Consider the following 21,191-nt stretch of genomic DNA (forward strand, 5'->3'; position numbering starts at 1 on the left):
AAACACATCTTTTATCAGAGGTAGATTTGGTTCCATGATCATGAAGGTTTCTGCCAGAGGCTCGTGCCGTTTCTCTAGGAAGGGAAGTTCAGCCAAAGGCTCTTCCTGGCTCAGTTTGTTTTCAGACCCCCTGCACTAGTTTTCTAGCCTTTTGACCAATTTCCATGTAATTTGATAGGGACTGAAGCATATTAACCAGCTGTAGGTTTCACTGAGGAGAGGAGGCAGGAGGTCAGAGATGAGCACAGCCAGGAGGGACCTCAGGCACTGGCGCAGTGGACACCGCTCTGAATGGACAGATGGACACTGCTGCAGACAGATGGATACTGCTCCAGCAGACGGATGGACAGACAGAGCTCTCCAGCCCAGGCTCAGGTCCTGGGCAAGGTGACTGCCAGGTTTAGAGCTGCTTCTCCTTTGGCAGTGTGCTGAAGGGCTCGGGATTAACGAGGTGAGAACTCGGGCTCCCCAGTACAGCAGCTGGGCTGCAGCCCAATGCACAGAAAGTGAAGCACCAAACTATTTATGATCCAGTTCCTACAGCTATTTTTAATAGCGCTTCAGAGATTTGCTGTATTATCCTGCCTTTTTAGCATCTGCTTCTTTTCTTAATCTCATTTCCCTTGCCCTTTCTTTATCTTTGGATCAATTTATACCATCCTTTTTATCATGCTCTAATCAGAACACACTTTATGATTTCAGATAAATGTAGTCATGGTAATTTTCCATTCCATTTAGGTCAAGTCAGGATGAAAAAATTTTTTAAAATCTTATCTAGTAACCACCAGAAATGGCTCCTTGTTAAACTATCTGTCCCCTTGCTTTTCTAACTTCATTAGATTTTAATGTCAACTGTCAGTCTCCTTTTTTGGGTTCTTCAGGAAATTGGTTCTGCACTGAAAGCCAACCTGTTAACCCTGGAAGAGAGGCAGGGTGGCCCCTTTCCAAGCAGGGGTGCCTGGTGAAGCTCTTCCATCCCTTGGTGATGGGACTGTTGGCATGTCCTGTGACCTTGACTGGGGCTCTCTGCAGCCAGCTGCAAAGGCCAGCAGCCTCTGCAACCTGCCTCTCTCTCCTGATTTAGAGCAGGACTTTGTTAGCTTTGGGTGACACACGCTGTCTGAGCTTTAATAACATCACTGGGAAAATTACTCAGCTTTGCACAAGCTCACAGAATGTTAACAATCACTTCATTTCATATTGCATTATTTCAAAAGTATTTATATGCTAAAGTGTCACGCTGCTCCTCTATCCTGTCCTCTGAGGATGGCATTGGCTCCAGCTTTGAAGTGCAAATACCACCCCCAAAGCTCCCAGTTCCTTGCAAAGGTTAAGAACACATTTACCTGCTGCTGCTGGCTGGCTGGAGAAGGGCAGGAGTCGGGGACTGGGATGAGGGCTCTGGCACAGCTCAGTCTCAGTCTGGCTACAGGGGACTTTGGAGCTCTGCTGGTTATATTGCCCCCTCGCATTCAGTTCATATTCTGGTTTCAACTGAGGGGCTGTTTTACTGAATATTGTAGCTATTGGCAAAGATAAGTTCGAGACTTCTGAGGATGTGTGAAGTGAGGACAAGTATTTCGGATAAACATTATTTGAAAACCTCAGTGTAATTAGGGTAATTAAACATTTTGACTTTAAAATCACAATTGGAGTGTTGGCCAGGGTGCTCTGAGGATGGGCAGTGGAGTACAGGATCCTCTGAGAGGAGGGCATGGACAGAGTTTGGGGCACCAAGGGAGCTTTGGGCAAGGGGCAGCTCCTGTTCCGGGGGACCGGGCAAAGCTGGCCCGGCCCGCCCAGTGGGCACAAAGACAGGGGAAGGAGGCTCTGCTGTGCAGGTAGCGCCGAGCGCCCGGGTCGAGCCAGGAGGATGCACTGCCCGGGGTGGGATGCACTGCCCGGGGTGGGATGCGCTGCCTCGGGCGGGATACAGTGTCTCAGGTGGGATGCGGTGCCCAGGGTGGGATGCGCCGCCCTGGGTGGGATGCACTGCTTGGGGCAGGATGCACTGCCCAGGGCAGAATGCGTTGCCTCGGGCAGGATGAGCTGCCCTGGGCGGGATGCGGTGCCTTGGGCAGGATCCGCTGCCTCAGACGGGATGCACTACCCTGGGCGGGATGTGGTGCCTCGGGCGAGATGTGGTGCCCAGGGTGGGATGCACTGCCCTGGGCGGGATGTGCTGCCGGGAGTGCCCAGCCAGGGCTGCTCTGCCCATGCCAGCCTCTCGCCCGGCTGCAAGGACACAGGATTCCTTCGCCAACCCCTTCTGCTTTCGCACGCACAGCTTCTGCCCGGCCTGGCTCACGTCCCCTGCCCGCAGCCCAGTGTCGCCCTGGCAGCCCTGTCTGTCACCGGGGACAGCGGGCACAGCGGCTCACGGCGGTCCCGGGCAGCTCCGGGGGGCAGCGGGGACACAGCCCGGGGACAGCGGGACACAGCGTGGGGACAGCGGGACACAGCCCGGGGACATCAGGGAGACAGCCCGGGGGCAGCGGGGACACAGCCCGGGGACAGCGGGACACAGCCTGGGGACATCAGGGAGACAGCCCGGGGGCAGTGGGGCACAGAAGGGCCAGAGCAGGGACAGACGGGGCAGAGCAGGGACAAGAGGGACAGAACAGGGACAGGAGGGACAGAACAGGGACGGGAGGGACAAAGCCGGGCCGGACGGGCAGAGCAGAGCCGCAGCGAGCCTGCCTGCCCCGCAGGTGCCAGAGCCCGGCACTGCCGCCCTCTCCTGCCCGCAGAGCCACGGCAGCTGCCCCGGAACTGCCCCGAATGCATCAGACACCAAAATGCTGAGATGGTGCTCCAAGGGCTCATCACATTCAGTGCCATCATCCCTCTGCTGCTCACGTACGTGAACTCCTCTAGAATAAAATAAAATCCGTGCTCCCCAGTAGTCTGCAGAATTTAAATTCTGTGAGTTACACCGCAGATATTGCTGCCTCATGATTAAAGGTGGCAGCACTAGGCCCAAGAGTGCTAAAATCAAAGGGAAGCAAAAGGGAAATTACTTGGTGATGCTTTTATTGGGCTCTAACAGCTGTCAAACCACAGCATAAAAAAGCCTAAACTGTGTAATTTCTACTTTCAAAATTAAACTGAACTGGAAGAGAACAGACTGCCTCAGTGTTGACCTCTTGTCTTTCACTGAGCTGCCTGAGACACATCAGGACTCAATGCCACAAACCCCTCTTTGAAGGAGCCACCACGCCTACATGACGAGGTCTTGTGCCCCAGAAGGGTCAATGAGGTACAGTGAGGCCATTTAATATGAAAAAACTCTCTAAGATCATTGAGTCCAACTGTTCCAACCAGCACTGCCAGTGCCACCACTAAACCATGTCCCCAAGTGCCACACCCACATGGCTTTGAACTCCCCCCAGGAATGGTGACTCCACTGCTTCCCTGAGCAGCCTGTGCTTGGCCTTTCCAGGAATTTTCCCTACTATCCAACTTAAACCTGCCTGGTGCAACTTCAGGGGTTCCCTCTTGTTCTGCTTCTTGTTCCTTGGGAGAAGAGACCAAACAACACCCAGGTCTTTGCCAACTTGGGGATGGGGGATAGGTTTTTAATTTATAAAACATGTGTGATTTACCCAGGGAAGGCAGCTGACATATAAGGGGATGTGGGATGCAACCAGCCCTTGCCAAATTTCACGTCCTTCTTTAGCAGAAAGAACAGATAATGTCACATGTCCTGATGGCTCTCAGCTCCTTGTGCTTCAAGGGTGCCACTGAGACTTCATGGTGGAAAAGCCCCGTGCTGAGCCCTCCTGCCCAGCTGTGGTTACAGTGAGCAGCTCTATGGAAACAGCTCTGGTGAAAACTGGTTTAATAAGTTTAGAGCAATTGGCTGTTTGTTTTCCTCTGCGCTGTGACAGGGGACAGGGCAACTGTTCGTTTTGGGGTTTTAAGATTTCTTCTAGGTACAAGTTAGGAAGTAAACAGCCTAAAGACTTGAAGTGAATGTTATCAGGAGTATGGTGCTCTAATTATGATTGCATAACTCATATTTCAATTTTATGGGAATATTAAAAGGATTCCTGGGAGAATTTTGAACAGTCTAAAAGTGCAACAGCACAAAACCCAATAAACCTTGCCTTCTTTTGGAGGACATTTCCTTAAAGGGCCCAGCTCAGCTGCCAGAGCTGCAGTCTGTGCACCACTGAAATTTCCTCAAACTCCCTAAAAGATAAACTGCTTCCACACTAGAATTTTCTCCCCTCCACACTATGGAGTAATGATAGCTTTTGCTGTTGTGAGGGCTGGAATCCAGAGGACTGTGTGAGTGGATGAAATGTATAAATATTTTCAGTGCATGCCTGATTTGTATAGAATGCAAGATGTATTTATAGCCCTCATGAACACAAGATGGATGTGAGCTGAGAGGGAACCCTGTCTGTGTGCACAGGAACACTTGCTGACCTACACAGCTAGTTCAGGGGGGGCTGAAGGGCAGGAACATCATTAAACTTCTCCCCCTTGCAGTCCTGGAGCTGCTGGCAGGTCCAGTTACCATGGGCAAAGCCAGGCAGAGCCAGGGCCACATGGAATCCTTCTGTGGAGCTGCCTGTCCCTGAGCCGTGCGCGCATGTTTGGGGTGAATGCGGCTGCCCGTGGCTCACACCCCAGCTCACACCCGGGCACAGCGCTGCCTGCTCCCCAGCACACGGCTGCGAGGGCAGAGCAGGGGCTCTGAGCATCCCCGAGGGCACGCAGCAGGCTGGTGGCACCCCGAGGGACGTGTCCTTGTCCTTGTCCCGGGGCAGAGGGGGAGGGAAGCTCCTCCTGCACCTCTCTGCCCACGGCAGCTGCCACAGGAGCTGGCAAGCAGAGCCTGGACGCAGGTGGCCACGGGCATGTGCCCATGGTGGGGTGGGAGCAAGGGCAATGTCCAGCAGCTCTGCCCACACCTGAACCAGGCAAGGGGAGTTTGGCTAGAGGAGGGTGAGGGTGGCCACGGCAGCCTGCAAGGTGGGAAAGGGTCCCTGGAGCTCCATTTCTGCTGCAGCCCCAACAGAACCAAATCCCAGCACAAACAGGGAATGGGAACAGCCTGAAGTGCCTGGCAGCACGTCAGGTCTGAGTGCCTGGGCTGGGGTCAGCAGTGTCGGGGGCCAGGGCAGCCTGGGGAGCACAGGGCTGCGGGGTGCCCAGGGCCTGGGGTGCTGGGAGCACTGCTGCTGCTCGCAGGGAGCAGAGCTTACAGCGAGATCCAGAAGCCTTAAGCAGAGTTTCCCAGCCCTTGTCCCCTCTGATATCAAAATACAGCCTGTAGAAAATACTGCCTGTGCTCCCCGGAGTGGCAGAGAGGAATGGAGGGAAGGAGGGAGGGCAGGGAGGGCAGGGAGGGGAGGAGGAAGGCAGTGGGGAGCATAAGTTCCAGTTCCTACGCTCATGGCTCGGCAGTAAAGGAGCTGCAGCCTCTTGATCTCATCTGGTCCCCCAGGTCCTCTCAGCCCTTAAGATTCCACAGTGCCCCACAGTGCCTGACTTTTACAAGCTTAGCAGAGTGAGAAAGACAAAATGTTGAAGCTCTCATTCCCACTAGGAAATAAAAAAATATCCTTAATATGTGGGCTGTCATCATCTTTTAGGCCTTCAGACACTGCCATTTCATGACTTGGGTATTTGTGCTTTAGCTGCTTCACACCCTGAAGCACTTTCTGAAAGGAATTCATTTGGGAATCCTCCTTCTCACAAGTATGGTCTGCTGGCATAAGCGTGGGAGGAGACCAAGAAACCTGAGCAAATACCCTGGCTTTCTTCACAGCTTGCCTACTTTTGTTTTCAGGGTTAAATGAATTTTCTGAATCTCCAGTTTTTGGTCCAATGAAACTTCAACATACTTACTGAGTTATTCATCTCATTCTCCACGTACTCTCAATCCTGACTCACAGTGACAGTTCCTGCTTGGGAAAATGAACTCGATCAAAAGTCATGCTCTGAGACTGTAAACCTTTCCAGGAAAGGATTAAGCCTTGCCTACAAGCAAAATTACATGCAATATTCACAGGTGTTCCTTCTGTCATGATAAATTTTAGACAAAATAAAGCTTAGTGAATCAATTTCTGTAATACAGTGCAGTGCTCAGTTTTATATAGAACCAGGGGAATGACTGGGACCTGGAAACCAATCTGAAGTGTGCACTTGTGTGTAAATGCATGCACTAAGCATAGGCACAGATTTGGGCACATGAAAATGTTCCTGTGACCTTTCCTGTTCGGCCAGACACATCCTCCCTGTGTGTGCAGCTCAAAGCACAGCTCAGGGCTGGGGATCCTGCAGGCAGGGGATGAATTTTGGGTGAAGTGGCACAAAGAGAGCTCCCCACCAAAATGCTGCTCTCTGGAAAACGCACTGACCTCATAACAAACGCCTGCTGGCTACAGAGCAAACGCTGCCACAGCTCTGCCGCCATGCCAAGACATCTATGCAAACCCTTTTGTGCAAGTTTCCTCTGCTTTCTTTCCAGAAATTTTCTAGGCTTGCTCAGCCTATGCTAGCTCAAAAATGAGGATAAAAACTAAGCCTAGAAGATCTTATTACCCCTGTGAGGAGCACAGCTGTGCTTGCACTGGGCTGGAGGAGCTCCCCAGCCCCTGGCAGAGGAGCAGAGCCCTGTGCTGATGCTCACGGCGTGAGGGGCAGCTCCTCTCACAGCAGGGATGACCCACTGGCCTTTGGGACTCGGGAGGCGAAGCAGTCTGTGCCCAGCCCTTCTGTGCCCTGGCTGCAGCCCCTGCACTCTGTGGCACAGGGTCCCTGGGGTCACACCCCGCCCTGTGCCAGGGCCATGTGCCTTCCCCTGGTGTCACAGCTCTGCGAACCAGCTGCCACCTCCCCCCAGGTCAGACCCTGGGGACAAAATGGGGCTTCTCCCCCGTGCCCTCCAGGGCCTGGGGGCCTTCCCCCTACTCCTGCCAGGACAAGAAATCTGGTGCCACAGAGGGGCAAATCCTGAGAGCTGAAGAGCACCTCTGCCCGAAAGAATGTGATTTAGATTAACTATTTTTAGCTGGATCTAGTGGGAGTTGAAGGAGATCTCTTCCAGGAGATGCAGAATACCACGCTATATCAGGCGCCAAAATCGGAGCAGATGCTTCCAATTACACTTAATTCACCTAAATTATAGAAAAAGTTAAAATAAAAATTACAGTTACACTAAGAATATCCTTTCTCTGAAGTTAAAAGTGTTTGGCACTGCAGACTGTCCACACTGAAGAACAGGGACACTGTGACACCACCAGCCTGGGAGCACTCTGGGACCCTCTGCAGACCCCTGCTGCTGCTGCTGCTGCTGTGCTGCTGCTGCTGCTGCCCCAGGGACCCACGCTGGCTGCAGCGGGGTTCACTTCACTCTCCTCTTTGGGACAGTTTATCCAGTGGCTGTTTCCTGGCATCAACCAGTTTTGTGGTGTATTAGTACACCCTGGAAAAGGTGTTTTGTTAGAGTTCACACAGTAACGTGGTCTGGTGCTCATCCAGAGCACATTATGTGTCTGGTGACAACACCGTGTGGCCCTGTCCAAGTGACAGAGGCTGGGACTAATGCCTGGAATCCTAGCCCAGCTGGACTCTCCACAGTCACAGCAAACAGGAACTGTCTGCAGCGTGCTTGGGTCTGGGAGATGATCCAGAGTGCCCATGTTTCACACATTCATATCCTGCCTGGAGAAGAAGAGCTCTCCCAGCTTCCTGGTGGTGCACCCCAGGTGGGCAGAGGAGCTCCTGCTGGCCCACTGTGACTGCCCTTGGATGGCACTTCCTGAGGGCCAAGCCATGAGTCACTTCTTCCTCTGGCCTCTCTCTCTGACAAACTGCTTGCTACAGCCATGCTGCCCTATTTATCAGCCGGAGGCAGACATCAAAGCCTGGGGGTTACACCCGCTCCTCGCTCCTCAGGGAGGGCAGGCAGCTCCAGCCCAGGCACCAGGGTGCCCCTGTTCAGCTCTTGGCTCGGCTGCGGCACCCCTGGCCCCCCGGGCTCCCCCAGCTCTGCCCTCGTCCCACACTGCCCTGGGCCCCCAGCCCTGTGCTGCAGCTGCACAGCTTCTTGACATTTTGTCAGACTTAAGGGGGAGAAAAAGTCGTTCAGGCAGTGCTGATTTCCTAATTCAGTGTAACCTTTTCATATCCAGGCTAAGGACAGCTTGACATTTCCTTTGCATCCCAGGGAGAGGCTACAAAGCCTCTCAGCTCTGCTCCTGATGCTGCTGCCCATCTCTGTGACACATTGTGTGTTATCAAACATTTGGAAAATATTAAACTAATTTTTAAAGCCTTTGTTCACCCACTTGAGTCACTGTCATGGAAAACCTGCAGGGCATTCCACTCTGTTCTGCCCACTCCTCCCCAAAATCCTCCCATTTACAGCTTCCCTGTGAGGGTGGGCAGGCCCTGGCACAGGGTGCCCAGAGCAGCTGGGGCTGCCCCTGGATCCCTGGCAGTGCCCAAGGCCAGGCTGGACACTGGGGCTGGGAGCACCTGGGACAGGGGGAGGTGTCCCTGCCACGGCAGGGGTGGCACTGGGTGGGATTTGGGGTCCCTTCCAACCTAAAAAGTTCTGGGATTCTGTGATTTTCTCTAAAACACCAACACAACCTTCTCAAGACAGAAAGCAGGAAAAATATGTGTTACCATTAGAGTAAGCACCAAAATGAGCTCAGGTCCACTTATATATCATTGTGCAAGCTCTACAGAAGGGGAAGGGAAAGCTGTCTTTCAGTCATGGAAAAACACCAACCTTGGCTCCCTTTCCCAGCTCCCCGTGTTGCCTGAGCACATGGCCAGTGCCTGCTTTGTCCTCACCTATTGCTCTGCTCAAAGGCAAATATTATTTAACGTGGCAGAGAAGCCTTTGAAAAGAACATCTTGGATGAATTAACATTTCGTCTCTATGCTTGATTTGTTGTCCCTAGGTAATGCAATGGGAACAAGCTTCTGCCAGGCTCCCCCATGTACCCTTTATGGGATTGTGGGAACTTTAAAAGCTTCCCTTCATCTGAAAGTTCTGCAGGTGGTGTTGCTTCAAAAAGCAAAGGTATCTGTCACCTTGAATTAAATCACCCTGTGGGAGATTAAAGGACAACTTTCTTTCCATGGTTCTGACATCCCTTTTTCTTCCAGAATCAGCCTGTGTACTGTTCCAAATTGAATAAGTAGATCTTTTTCCAAACCTTACAATTTGCAGAAACTTTGCAGCCTGATTGTCCCTCAAACTGTCTGGAGTAGTTTCTCCTTTAATAACCATTTTTCAAGCTGCCAGCAGCTCTTAAAAGTGGTTTTGGATTAAAAAGGAAGGAAGACATCCCAGGACTTCATGTTTCTAATTATGCTCCCAGAGAGCCTTGAAATGACTTTCATGAATCTATACCCAAAGCAGCCAAGTCTCACCATGTTTCTGTCCTGATACAAATCTATTCCCTTTAATGGGACTGTTACTGCTGTTAAAAGGCTAACATAAGTGTAAGCCAGTAGGTGGTCTCCCGCTCACACCTCTTCCTTGGCTTCAAACAGCTCCTGAAAGAACAAAACCAAGTTGTTAAAATAAGGAGAAAGAAGGGCAGCAGACGTGCACCCATTGTCCACCTTCGGTCCCCAAGATGAGATGAGCTCCAAAAGTGTTGAGGGCCCTGAGCTTTCCAAAGACAAACACTCCTGGTGGGCCCAAGATTCCCATTCTCTGCAGGTCCTGGGTCCATCCACTGCCTGGAAAAGGAAGTGAAATCACATTGGCCATGCCAGGTCGGAGCCCAGCACTCCTGAGCAAACCCGCAGGAGCCAGCTTGGTCAGATTGGAGAAAAAGTTATTCCTGAATAATTGTCTGTATTTACAATTAAGGGAATTGTGTCCTTATAACAACTTTTCTATTAAAGACTGGATTTTTAAAAAGGCACTTTGCACTTAACCACATCCAAGTCTTGTCCATTCTTGTACTTCTCCGTGGCCCTCACTAGTAAAGGGGAAGTACAGCTAGTCCATGTTGAAAACTGATGCCAGCTCACCAGGTCACCCACAAATATGATGTCTTGCAGAATTTTCACGTGAAGGGTAGCATTGGATGTTATTCTCAGATTCATTTTCCTCTACTAGGCTTCTTGGCAAAAGCTGAAATAGGATCATGATAATATATTTCATCTGGTTATCTGTGTCTTGACAGATACTGAAAAAGAAAAACAGAGCGGTTTCTTTAAAATTGCAAACAATTTTGGCTGTGAGAGGGGCACTAAAGAATACAGGTTCATAAAGAAATTGAAATACAGCTCTGCAAATAAACTCATGGTGAGGTGTTTCTGTGGATGGCTTCTGGAGAGCGAGGAGGAGAAAGGAAGCAGTCACTGAAAATAACCTGGGTCTTGCCTTGCAGTTACTCCAGTTCCTGTTCCTAGTTTCCTGGTTTCATGTTCTAGAGCAGAAGAAATGCAAGAGTGGTGCCTGCATCCCTGCCCTGCCTGTTCCTCCTTGGGCAGTCCCTGCGCCCAAGCCTGGGAGCTGCCAGAGCTGGAGGAGCCGTGGACATCTTGTGAGCAAGTACCGTGCTCTGTTCCTGCTTCAGGAGATGAACAATCTCTAAAAGCCGCGTACAAGGGTTTGTGTGGGGTGGAAGGAGCTGCTGCTGCAGCCTCCTCACCACAGAGCTGTGCTCAGCACTCACTGCAGGGTGAGGAGGGCTGGGTTTGGGAGCTGGGCACTGGCTTTGCTCCAGGACTTGCCTGACAGCTGATCCCCAAGGACCATGCCTGCTTCTGGGGAAAAGCTCTCCTTAAACCTGCTCAGAGCGGGAGACACAGAGGGAGAAAAGGTAACTCTAGAGGAGTTGGGACTCAGTACGAGATGCTTTTGTTTTGGCACGTTCCCTTGCTTCCCATCAATACAACCACGTGGAAAGTCCCAACTGGAAGCACCGCACCTGACCTTGTACAGATACAGGTACCTGTGTACCTGGCCAGGAGCTGCCACAGGATGGCAATTCTCAGCTCTCACACTTGCTTGCTGGAACACAAACACAGTGCTGTGGCAGGGGCTGGGTTCTGCTCAGCTTTGAAGGAGCCCAAAATCACATTGCAAAGGGAGATGCTGCTCCTGGCACCAGTGCTCCAGGTGCTGCCATCCCACCAGGGCCAGAGGCTTCCCACATGGCAGGGACACGGCAGGGACACGGCAGGGACACGGCAAGGACATGGCAGGGACATGGCAAGGACATGACAGGAACACAGCAGGGACATGGCAGGAACATGGCAAGGGACATGACAGGAACACGGCAGGAACACGGCAGGGACACGGCAAGGACATGGCAGGGACACAGCAGGGACATGGCAGGGACACGGCAAGGACATGACAGGAACACGGTAGGGACATGACAGGGACATGACAGGAACATGGCAGGGACACGGCAAGGACACGGCAAGGACATGACAGGAACACGGCAGATACACGGCAGGGACACGGTAGGGACATGACAGGGACATGACAGGAACACAGCAGGGACATGTCAGGGACACGGCAAGGACACGGCAGGGACACGGCAAGGACATTACAGGAACACGGCAGGGACACGGCAGGAACACCTGGAGCAGAGGCACGGAGCAGTCAGTCCAGGTGGTGACAAAGGAGCAGCCCTGGGGCACCACTGCACAGGGAGCAGAGAGCAGAGACTGCCTGAGCAGGGGTGGGAGCCAGGGGCAGCTCTGGGCAGGGCTGGGAGGGACCTGGGCAGTCACTGCATTGCAGCAAATCCCACGTTTGGGTCAGCTCCAGAGCTCTCTCTGGTGAAGGTGGAGTGGGGCAGCCACTGAGATCCACTAGTGCGGTTCCTGCCCTCTGATGAGTTTTCCTTTGGCTGGAAAAATCTAAGGTATTAAATAGAAAATTTAATTGACACAGGACTCCCGGCTGTGCACAAACAATAACCTTGCACACCTGTGCAGGTGTAGGGTGGAAAAGCCTCACCTGGTGTTAATGCTAGCACATAGGGAACTGTAAGGAAAACCCCACACTGACTAACGACACAGGGATTCGGGACTAGAGCAAAGAGCTGTGAATGCTGACTGAAGCAATCCATTGTCTCCACCACAGGCTCAATAGTTCATCTTTGGCTCACTGTGAAGCTGTTGTACTTAAAATAAAGTGGCACAGTTGAACCCAAACAACTCACTGGCATTTGTTGTCAGGATCACTGTAATTCTCTTCTTTTTTAATTTTTTTGGGGGATCCTTGCTGTCCAGCTATGGTTCCCAGCACAAGCAAGGTCTGCACTCTGAGGTTCTGGGTCTAAGACAGCAGCTGCCATCAGGCAGGAGTCGCTCTGGGGGTCTCCTCCAGGGCCCATTGCTCACTCAGTGCCCTGGCTGTGGTGGATCCTCCCATGGCCTTTCACAGTTCCGTGTGGCTCAACAGGAGTGTGTGTCCTCAGCATCATCCTCAGCTTCATCCTTGCCTTCATCCTTGGCTGTGCCTTCAGCTCAGTCATCTCTGGAAGACCTGCTTCCCGGTGGCTGTGCAGCTCCCCGCTATTAACAGGATTTAGCTAATTAGCTGTGAGCAGTGCTGTTCTCCCTCACCAATGTAAAGGGTTTACTATTTTTATCTGACTCTGGATGTTTTTGGTTCCTAGGGGATTAAGGTCACAGGGCACATATTTATTCAGATGCTGGAATTCTTACATCGTTTTTCCATTACTCAGTTGGGAAGGAGGAGCCTCAGCCTCCAACTCCCTCTTCCTCCCCTCTGGCTGCTCGCCCTCCCTGCCTCCCTCCTTGCTCTGCATGGGAAGCCATTTCCTCTGAAACAAGAACGTTCTCTACTTTCACTAGTGGTGCAGAAACCAAACAGCTTATTTTTAAACACGAGTGGTGTCCAAGAGAGCGACAGAGCCATGCAGCCACTCCATACCGTGCCCTGTTGTTTATCTGCAGCAGGAGAGTTTATTCCAATGCATTTTTGAAGCTATTGCTTCCATATGTTGCTGAAAATAAGGATTCTGCCTTGCAGGACAGTGCTGTTTTCCATCAGGAAAGCTGTCCTTAGGTACTACCCCAAAATCTCTCCACACCCTGAACTCGCTATGCTCACAGTATTTCAGGGATCCCAGTGCTTCAAAGAACAGCCTGAAAACCTTCCTGATTCACACACACCTCTGGTTAGCTGAGTCCCACAGTCCCTTCAGCCCCACTGCTGGAGAGGAAGGGACGTTTCCATCAGCAGTTTAACACCGGTGCAATCAGAGCATCCTTCCAGGAGCTGCCCTGCGTGGCTGCAGCCATTCCAGGGCTGCCTCCCTGCTCCCTTACTGCAGCTCAGGAGGGACTGGCTGCTCCCTGCTGCAGAAACCACATGTGCTACGAGGCCTTTTCCTCCAGTGTGCAGTATTCAAACATCCGTGGGGAATTTGACAGCACCCAAGTGAGGAAGGCTCAGCTTTAGAACTGTACCTACTGCAAAAACACTGGGATTCCTGGTGAGCCTCAGATCCGGTAGGAATTTCTGCAAGAATCTCAAGCTGGTCCTCACAGTTCTGCTTTCTGCTCTTAAGTTAAAGCTTTACAGGTCACCACCTATTTTCCAGATGACCAAAGCTACTGATCATGACCTTCCCTGCACATCCACTGATCTGCTGCTGTGCAGTGGAGGACCTTGCAAGGAACGTGGAGATCCTGGCTTGATAGAGGCTCCCCAAAGACTCTGGTGGAGTGGAGGGGCCATGCTCCTGCACCCTGGTCAGACATGCCCTGGAAGTCATCTTTAGGTAAAATTTCCCCCAGGCTGATGGCTCTGGGCTCAGGAAAGTTGTGTTGCTGTAGCTCAGGTGAGATGTATGCCTTTTGTAACACATCTTTGGCTGAGGATCCGAATCTCACCAGGTTCTGGTTTAGTCCTGATTTTCTGTTCATGCTGAGCTCATATTTTATGATAAAATATTGGCCCGTTTCCTCCCATCTTCCCACATAGTAAAGGCCAGGTTGGACAGGGCTTGGAGCATCCTGGCCTAGTGGAAGATGCCCCTGCCCATGGCAGGAGAATGGAATGAGATGAGCTTCAAGGTCCCGTCCAACTCAAACCATTCTGTGGTTCTATTGTTTTATAAAAGCACACAGGTTGTTGGTCTTTAAAGCCTGCATCAGCTCAGAGTCTTCTTTGCATCTCCTTCACACTGTAAAATATGCTACAAGATGAAAATGGCTGGGCAAAGAAGGCAGAGAAATATGGTACACATTTAACAATAATATTTCTATATAGAATTCCATAGTGTATTGAATCTATTTAATGAGTTTTCTAGATTAAGTAGAAGTCTGGGGAATTTTTATTATAATGCCATATCCCACAAAAATATCTATGGTCCTGGGAGAACAGACACCATGTTAATCTATTTCTTTAATGTTAGGTGATTAGGTAATAGCCTTTCTGCAGCAATGATATTGACACTGTTACTCCTTGTGTAATTTAGTTTAAAAGTTCTGTTCCTCTAGGCCCTCTCCATCCCAGCCTCAGGGCAGGGTAAAAAGGGTGAAAGTGCCAGTGGCTGTGCAACCTACAGGCTACAGACCAAATCCAGGGTATTGCCCATTCTAAACTACATCTGGATATTTATGTTTTTTTGTATTTTGTATGTGGGCAGCTCACGGAGGGATGAAGAAGCTTCATGAGGAGCGGCTCCTGCTCTGCCAGCACGCTGCTGTGAGAGGCTGGCACTGCCTGGTCCTGCCGGGGCTGTGGGGAGGCACACCCCAGGACCCAGCTGCCCTCCAGGGGTTTCCAGAGCCCAGCAGGACTCACTCCTCCACCCTGCCTTTTCCTCAGTGTCCCACCCCTGAGCTTTACCCACAGAGCCTGAGGTTTTCTTAACAGGAAAATCAAATTTCTAGAAAAAGTTGGGTGCAGAAAAGAACTGGACTCACTATGGTGGGTTAGGAACGACAGCAGGTTTGGTCTCATCACACAGACAGACACCCAAATTACATCACAGCTCTTGTTCGAAAGAAACCAAATTCTGAGAAACAGTAAGTGGCTTAAATGATAAATTAGTTCCATCTACGTGTGAAGGATTTGCTTATGAGACTGGGAATTTCCTTGTCATGACCTTGTGAAAGCCTTGGGAAGGGGCCAGGGCAGCTGCACAGATCCCTCACCAACCACTGCTGCCACCAGCAGCACCAAACCATGTCCTGGTGTCCCCGTGTAGCACCTGCAGGGTACAATCCCCATGTCCCTGCAGGGTGCAATCCCCTGTCTGTGCTCATGGCCCTGGCCGGACCCTCGGTGGCACCGGGACCCCTCACTGGCACCGGGACCCCTCAGTGGCACTGTCCCTCCCTTTGGCACACAGCAGGGTCACAAAGTGGCCAGCCCTCCTGACAGCTGGGCACCAAGATGCCTGAGAGTCCTCCACAGACATCCAAAAACAATTCAGTAATTTAAGATGGCCAAAGAATGGTTAATTCTTCTTATCACGAAAATCAAAGGCCTCTGGGAAGAGGGTTTGAAGTTTTTCATGAGGAAATTGCTCAGCATAAATCCTTAATTCCCTCAGTGTGCCACCATGCATCTCACAGGTCCCCATGGTTTTCTGGGTTTTTTTTATTTTTAGGGAATTGTTTGTTCTACCAGGTATAAATGGGCAATATAATAAATCCAGATTTTCAAAAAATCGTTTTTAAATATTGTGATACCTGCCATGTGAATATATTCATGCTTAATAAGCTCTGCTTTCTCCTGTGACTTTTTTCCACTCTAATCCCATGACATTGCAGTATTGGTGGTTTTTTCTTACTGCTGTATATGAAAGTGAGGGATTGATACCACGGACCAGAACTGAGCATTTCTTAACATTCCCTAAAGTCCCTCTTTGTCCACTTTCTGGTAGAATCAGCTGAAAGTCCTCAACTTTTCTTTTTACACTCTTTTGACTCTTTACAAGAGCTGGAGGTAACGGTGCAGCTCACACCTGGTCTCACAGGCTGATACTGGGCTCTGGGAGATTGTCACACAGGAGGATGGCCAATGGTTTGCTGTTTAGATATCCTGCTTTCTCTAACCTCTTCCATATATTTATGCAGTTTTCCATTTCACACCTTTCTATACATACAGCTTTTTTGCAAGAGACTAAACTTTAGCCAAGAGCAAACAGAGACAGCTCATCCCCAGCTGGCAGAGGCCCAAATCCAACTGTAATAAGTTTTGAATGCTGTCAGCAGAAAATCAGGGTCAGAGCTGCCCTGTTGCTCTGCCAGGGGATGGCCAGGTAAAGGTTTGGCTTTAAAAGCCATGTGTCCTTACTCTTTTACTACAGTGACAATGGTTTGTAGGTACTGTTTCACTTTTGCATCCACAAAAGATCGGGGAGACAGAAGCCCAGTTTCACACCCTGCCTTGGAGAGCAGGACAGAGAAAGGCCAAAGGTTTTCCTGCTTGTGCCAAGAGCACGTCTGGCAGACCCCATGGCTCTGCCAGGGGCAAGGACAGACTGACAGAGGCTGCTCAGCCTGGCAGCACATTGCCCTGCTCTGAACACCGGTGACCTCACGAGCTTTCTGAGGCTGAGCGGGTTCCTGGGGCACCCGAGGCAAACCCAGGGAGTCAGGAGGGCACGGCAGGGCCGTTCACCAACATCTGTGTGCCACTGCCATCCCTGTGGCTCCCGGTGGCACTCCCTGCTGTCCCTGCTGTCCCACTAGGAAAGCTGAGCTTGAAGCACGCTGGGGAGCTGAAACCCACCACGGCAGCACCACATTTATTGTTTTGGGATAAATCACTACTCAATCCATACTCCTATTGAACAAATAAATGGTGTTGCAGCTTTCCAACAGCCCGGGCCCAGCCCTTCCCAATTGCTGCTGCTTGGAAAGTGGCTCCCTGCTCATGAGAGTGGCCAGTGCTGGGAAAGGCACGTGTGATTTCCCAGGCACTGCCCTCCTACCTGACACTGCTTCTGAAGGGTGGCAGCCTCGTGATGAGCTCCTTCAGGAGCAGCTGCACCTCATTTATCTAAGGAACACCCCAAAACAAAGTCTATACAATGCTTTAGCATTTCTCAAGGAGTGTTTGCAAGGTGTGACTCTTTATGAGCTGTAAAAAGTAAATATTTGGATAGCATTTAGCAGACCAGATGGATCTATCTGGGGCTAAATCCTCGTAAGGGAAAGAGCTCTGAGAAGAGAATAAATATGAGAAACACAAAGAATTGGAAGAATGTACAAAAAAATCTTTTATTCGGCAAAATGTTTAAAAACAGGAGCAGCAAACAGTTTGGGGGTAGGACTGTTGCTTGGCTTCTACAATAGTATTTCTTCTGTCTGAAGTTTAAAAGCTCAGAACTCTGTTAATCTTTATTTGGCAAGTGACAAACACAGAAAGAACCATGTTAAACATGTAGGTTTCATTTTGCTGTTAGAGGAATCCCAGTAAGTTTCATTTGGAAATGTGTGTGAGAACACTACAAAGGCAGCCAGAGATGAAGGACCCACCAGAAAGTGATGAGAGCCCTGCGATGCTGTGGGAAGAGACAGAGCTAAGCTCTCCTGCATGCCACGGTTAGTCCAGGCTCAGAGGCTTTACGTGGGGCTCCAGGAGCTGCAGGAACAGGCACGCCACTGCCCGTGACCCCCAGTACAGCTCCACTTCCCACTGTGGGCAGCGGGGCTGTAGCGGCCTTATCCCCAAACACCTCAGAGGGAACAATGGGAAGGGGATGTCGCTGTCCCTGTTGTGCACCCAATCTTTACTGAAAGCATGCTTGGGCATCGGCAGGGGCTGCCCAGGGAGGGTTGGAGTGCCCATCCCTGCAGGTGTCCCAGGAATTGCTGGAGGTGGCACTCAGGGCTCTGGGCTGGGGACAAGGTGGGGATGGGGCACAGCTGGGACTCCATGGGCTGGGAGGGCTTTTCCAGCCTCCATGATTCTGTTATTCTGTGAATACAGCCGACATAGTTGAAGATGATTATCAGTGTGAACTTCTCTTATTGCTCAAGAGGCTTTGGACACCAGCCCTTTAGCAAGCTCTGTGTTGCTCAGAGAAGCCACCCCACTGAGCTGATGCCAGCAAGGCCTCCCTGAGAGCCCCTGGGTTATTGCTGGGTGTCTGGCTCTGTCTCTTACATTACTATAGAGATGCTCACCAGCTGTCCAGGCACCACCTTCCTGGGGATTACATTCTGGTTCTCACAGAGTGCTCAGTAGTACAGGAAAGTGGGCTCCTGAGGTACTGTGGAGGTGCTGCAGAGGCAGTGCAGCTGCCTGCTGTTACAGGAGGGAATTTGTGAGTCTTCAGTTTTATTCCCATGTGTACCAGTCCTTTTCCTCAGGATCCCTTTACCTGTGGACTTTGTCACTGAAGGTGACAAACACTGACACAGCTGCCCAGGGCAGTGAAGGTGCAAACTTCACCTCTCCCCGTCTGTCCCGATGTTGTCTGTGCTGCTCCCCGGCCTCACCTCACTGCAGGAGCTGCACAAGGCACCCACTGGGCTGCCCCTGCCAAAGAACAGCAGCAGCATCTCACTTCTTGAGCAGCTGGAAGAAATAGAGCCTCACTGAAGACAGCAGCCTGTGATGTCCTTCCTGCCCTGATTTACTCCTGTACGCTCAGCACAAAGTAAATCACATCCTACCCACTGCAAAAGTCACAGAATCACAGAATGGTCGGAAGGGACCACCCCCTGCCATGGGCAGGGGCACCTTCACCACACCAGGTTGTTCAGTGCTCCACCCAACCTGGCCATGAACATTTCCAGGGACGGGGCAGCCACAACTTCTTTGGACAGCCTGTTCCAGTGCCTCACCACCCTCAAAGTGAGCATTGTCCCTCCTGTAGATCACCCTGGCTGTAAACACAGAACAGAAACATCCAAATAGTTTCAAGCACACTGGGAAACATTGTGGTGCACCTGGAAATTATTTTTGAATAACAAATTCAGTTACTTTACTTTATTTATTTGTTTTAAAGCAGTGTTTTCAGTGCATAGCATGGACTGCCACTGGATTTGGTGTTTGTTGGGGTAAGGGACATCCATTCCAGGAAATACAAACAAACTTCTCATCTGTGTTGCAGACCTGATCAAATGTAGCATTTTAAAAAAGAATTTTAAATAAAAGAAATAGCATTTGTAATGGTTATAGAGAACAGTCCATGTCTGTTAGAAGTTACACTTGTCCTTGTTGCCTCCTCATGGCTTGGAGTGTGAGCAGACACTGCTGGTCTCCGCCATCCTCCAGAGACAAAACAGGCAGCACGTGTGTGCTGGGCTGTGAACAGCTCCACTGTGCATCACCTGGAATTTCAGGGCTAAACTGATCAGTTGCAGCTGCCCAGAATCACAGCAAAAGGCTTTAAATACAAATGCACTGCAGGTATGGGACACTGAGATGGGAGTTTCACCCTGAGGGAAAACCTCAACAGCTCATAGGACCAATCATTAGTGATGGCTAAAGATATTTAGGCTCCGTACTAAGCCAAACCTGCAGACCATTTCCCCCTCGTTGTTGCAAAGCTCCTTAGTAAAAACTAACCTGATTCTTGATCTCTCTTGTTCAATTTTAGCATTCAAGGCAGGCACCAAGACTGGACATACTCAGACTACACTGTCTGGGTTTTAAGTACGGGGAAAGGAGTGACAGGAAACTTGAGGCAGCCTTAGCTAGCAGTGGTATTTTCCCTATAGTAACACACGGATCAGCTCCCACTGGCCTTGCAGCTCTGTGTGGGGAGGAAGAGAACTATCTGACCTGCATCTGACCCTTGAGCCCGTGGGACTCGGTTCAGGGTAAGAGCTGGGAATGCTGGAGCTGGTGCAGACGCAGCTGGAGGCAGCCACAGCCCCTGCTCACTGAACAGATGCAAAGTGGCATTTTCATACTTACTGCCATTTCCCCACTGTTATACCGTGCCATCCCCTCTGAGAGTTATCCTTTGCAGTAGGTGAAAGAAAGCATCAGCTCTACAACACCCACTGAGATTTAACATTCAGTCAGGACACAGAACTCAGCCCTCACCTTTTATGAGTGCTTTACTCACTGCTCGTTTCCCCATTGCCACGGGCAAACTTTCATATTCAAACGGATTTGCCCAGTTATTTCGTTCCCACATAGCGCAGGTACAGATCTCGTTCATCCAAATCTAACAAGTACCAAAGTATCAGCCCCGAACAATTTGCCTTGCAAAGCAGCTCATGTCCCCTCTAGCCCTCCCCTGCATCTTCCATCATGTCTGTACTGGCTCCTGGAGCAGCCCAGGCCGCATGTCTGGGCTGCTCCCGTGCCCTCGGCTCCTCCGTGGGGATGTGGGATGTTCTGTCTGCCCCGTGCTGCCCCCACAGCCGCTTCTCTCAGGTACCACTGGCCCTGCCTCGGCGCTCAGCGTTCCTCGCTTTTGGAAACAGCTTCCATGGTAATCCCTCAGTGGACAAAGCAGGCTCTTGGGAGCTCATTTGAAAATGCTTTGTGTGTGCTGTGATTCTTTCTGTTCCTGTTTTCTAAGCTTTTACCCACTGCTCTCTGTGCAGAAGGTGTGGGATTCACAGCCATCAGCCGGGGCATTGGTTGGACACTGCTCTACTTGTGTGCAGCCGTGATGCTCTCACACTGCAGAGCTTCCTCTGCTGCAGCAATTGGCAGGGTCCCTGCACATCGCGATTCCTCACTGGGTTCTTCCCATTCTGGTGTCCTGTTCTTGAGCACTGCCAAACTTTTCACCTGTTTGCCATACGGCTTGGGATCCCTTTCCAGCTGGTGTAACCTGACACAGCTCCCTCCAGCATACCCTGGCTTTGATGTAATCGCTGTTGGCCAAACGCTGTAGGACTGTGCCAAAAACACAACAGCAGCAAAAGTTCCTTCCCCTTTTATTTTCTTTTTCCCTGTCTGTGGATATATCAAGGTACACCAGGATGGTGTGTATTGGATCAGCTCACTTCCAAGAGCTCTGATGGCTGCATCCACGTAAGATCAGTGTATCTACAGTGCAACTTTATGCACTGTCTCAGGAGCTGCACAAAACCTTAGAAAAGACTTTCCAGAGAAGTCCAGCACCGTTCCGTGTCTCTGCATTGCATCTATCTGTGTGCCACAGATCACTGGAGGTCAGCAAGTATCCCATGGATGAAGCAGAATTCCAGAATTTCAATATCCTTTTTATTTATTTGTATATTTAATTTGCACCTTCTGGCAAGGAAGGCCGGTGCTTCGGACC

The sequence above is a fragment of the Anomalospiza imberbis genome, chromosome 8 (genome assembly GCF_031753505.1).
Source record: "Anomalospiza imberbis isolate Cuckoo-Finch-1a 21T00152 chromosome 8, ASM3175350v1, whole genome shotgun sequence".
NCBI lineage: Eukaryota > Metazoa > Chordata > Aves > Passeriformes > Viduidae > Anomalospiza > Anomalospiza imberbis.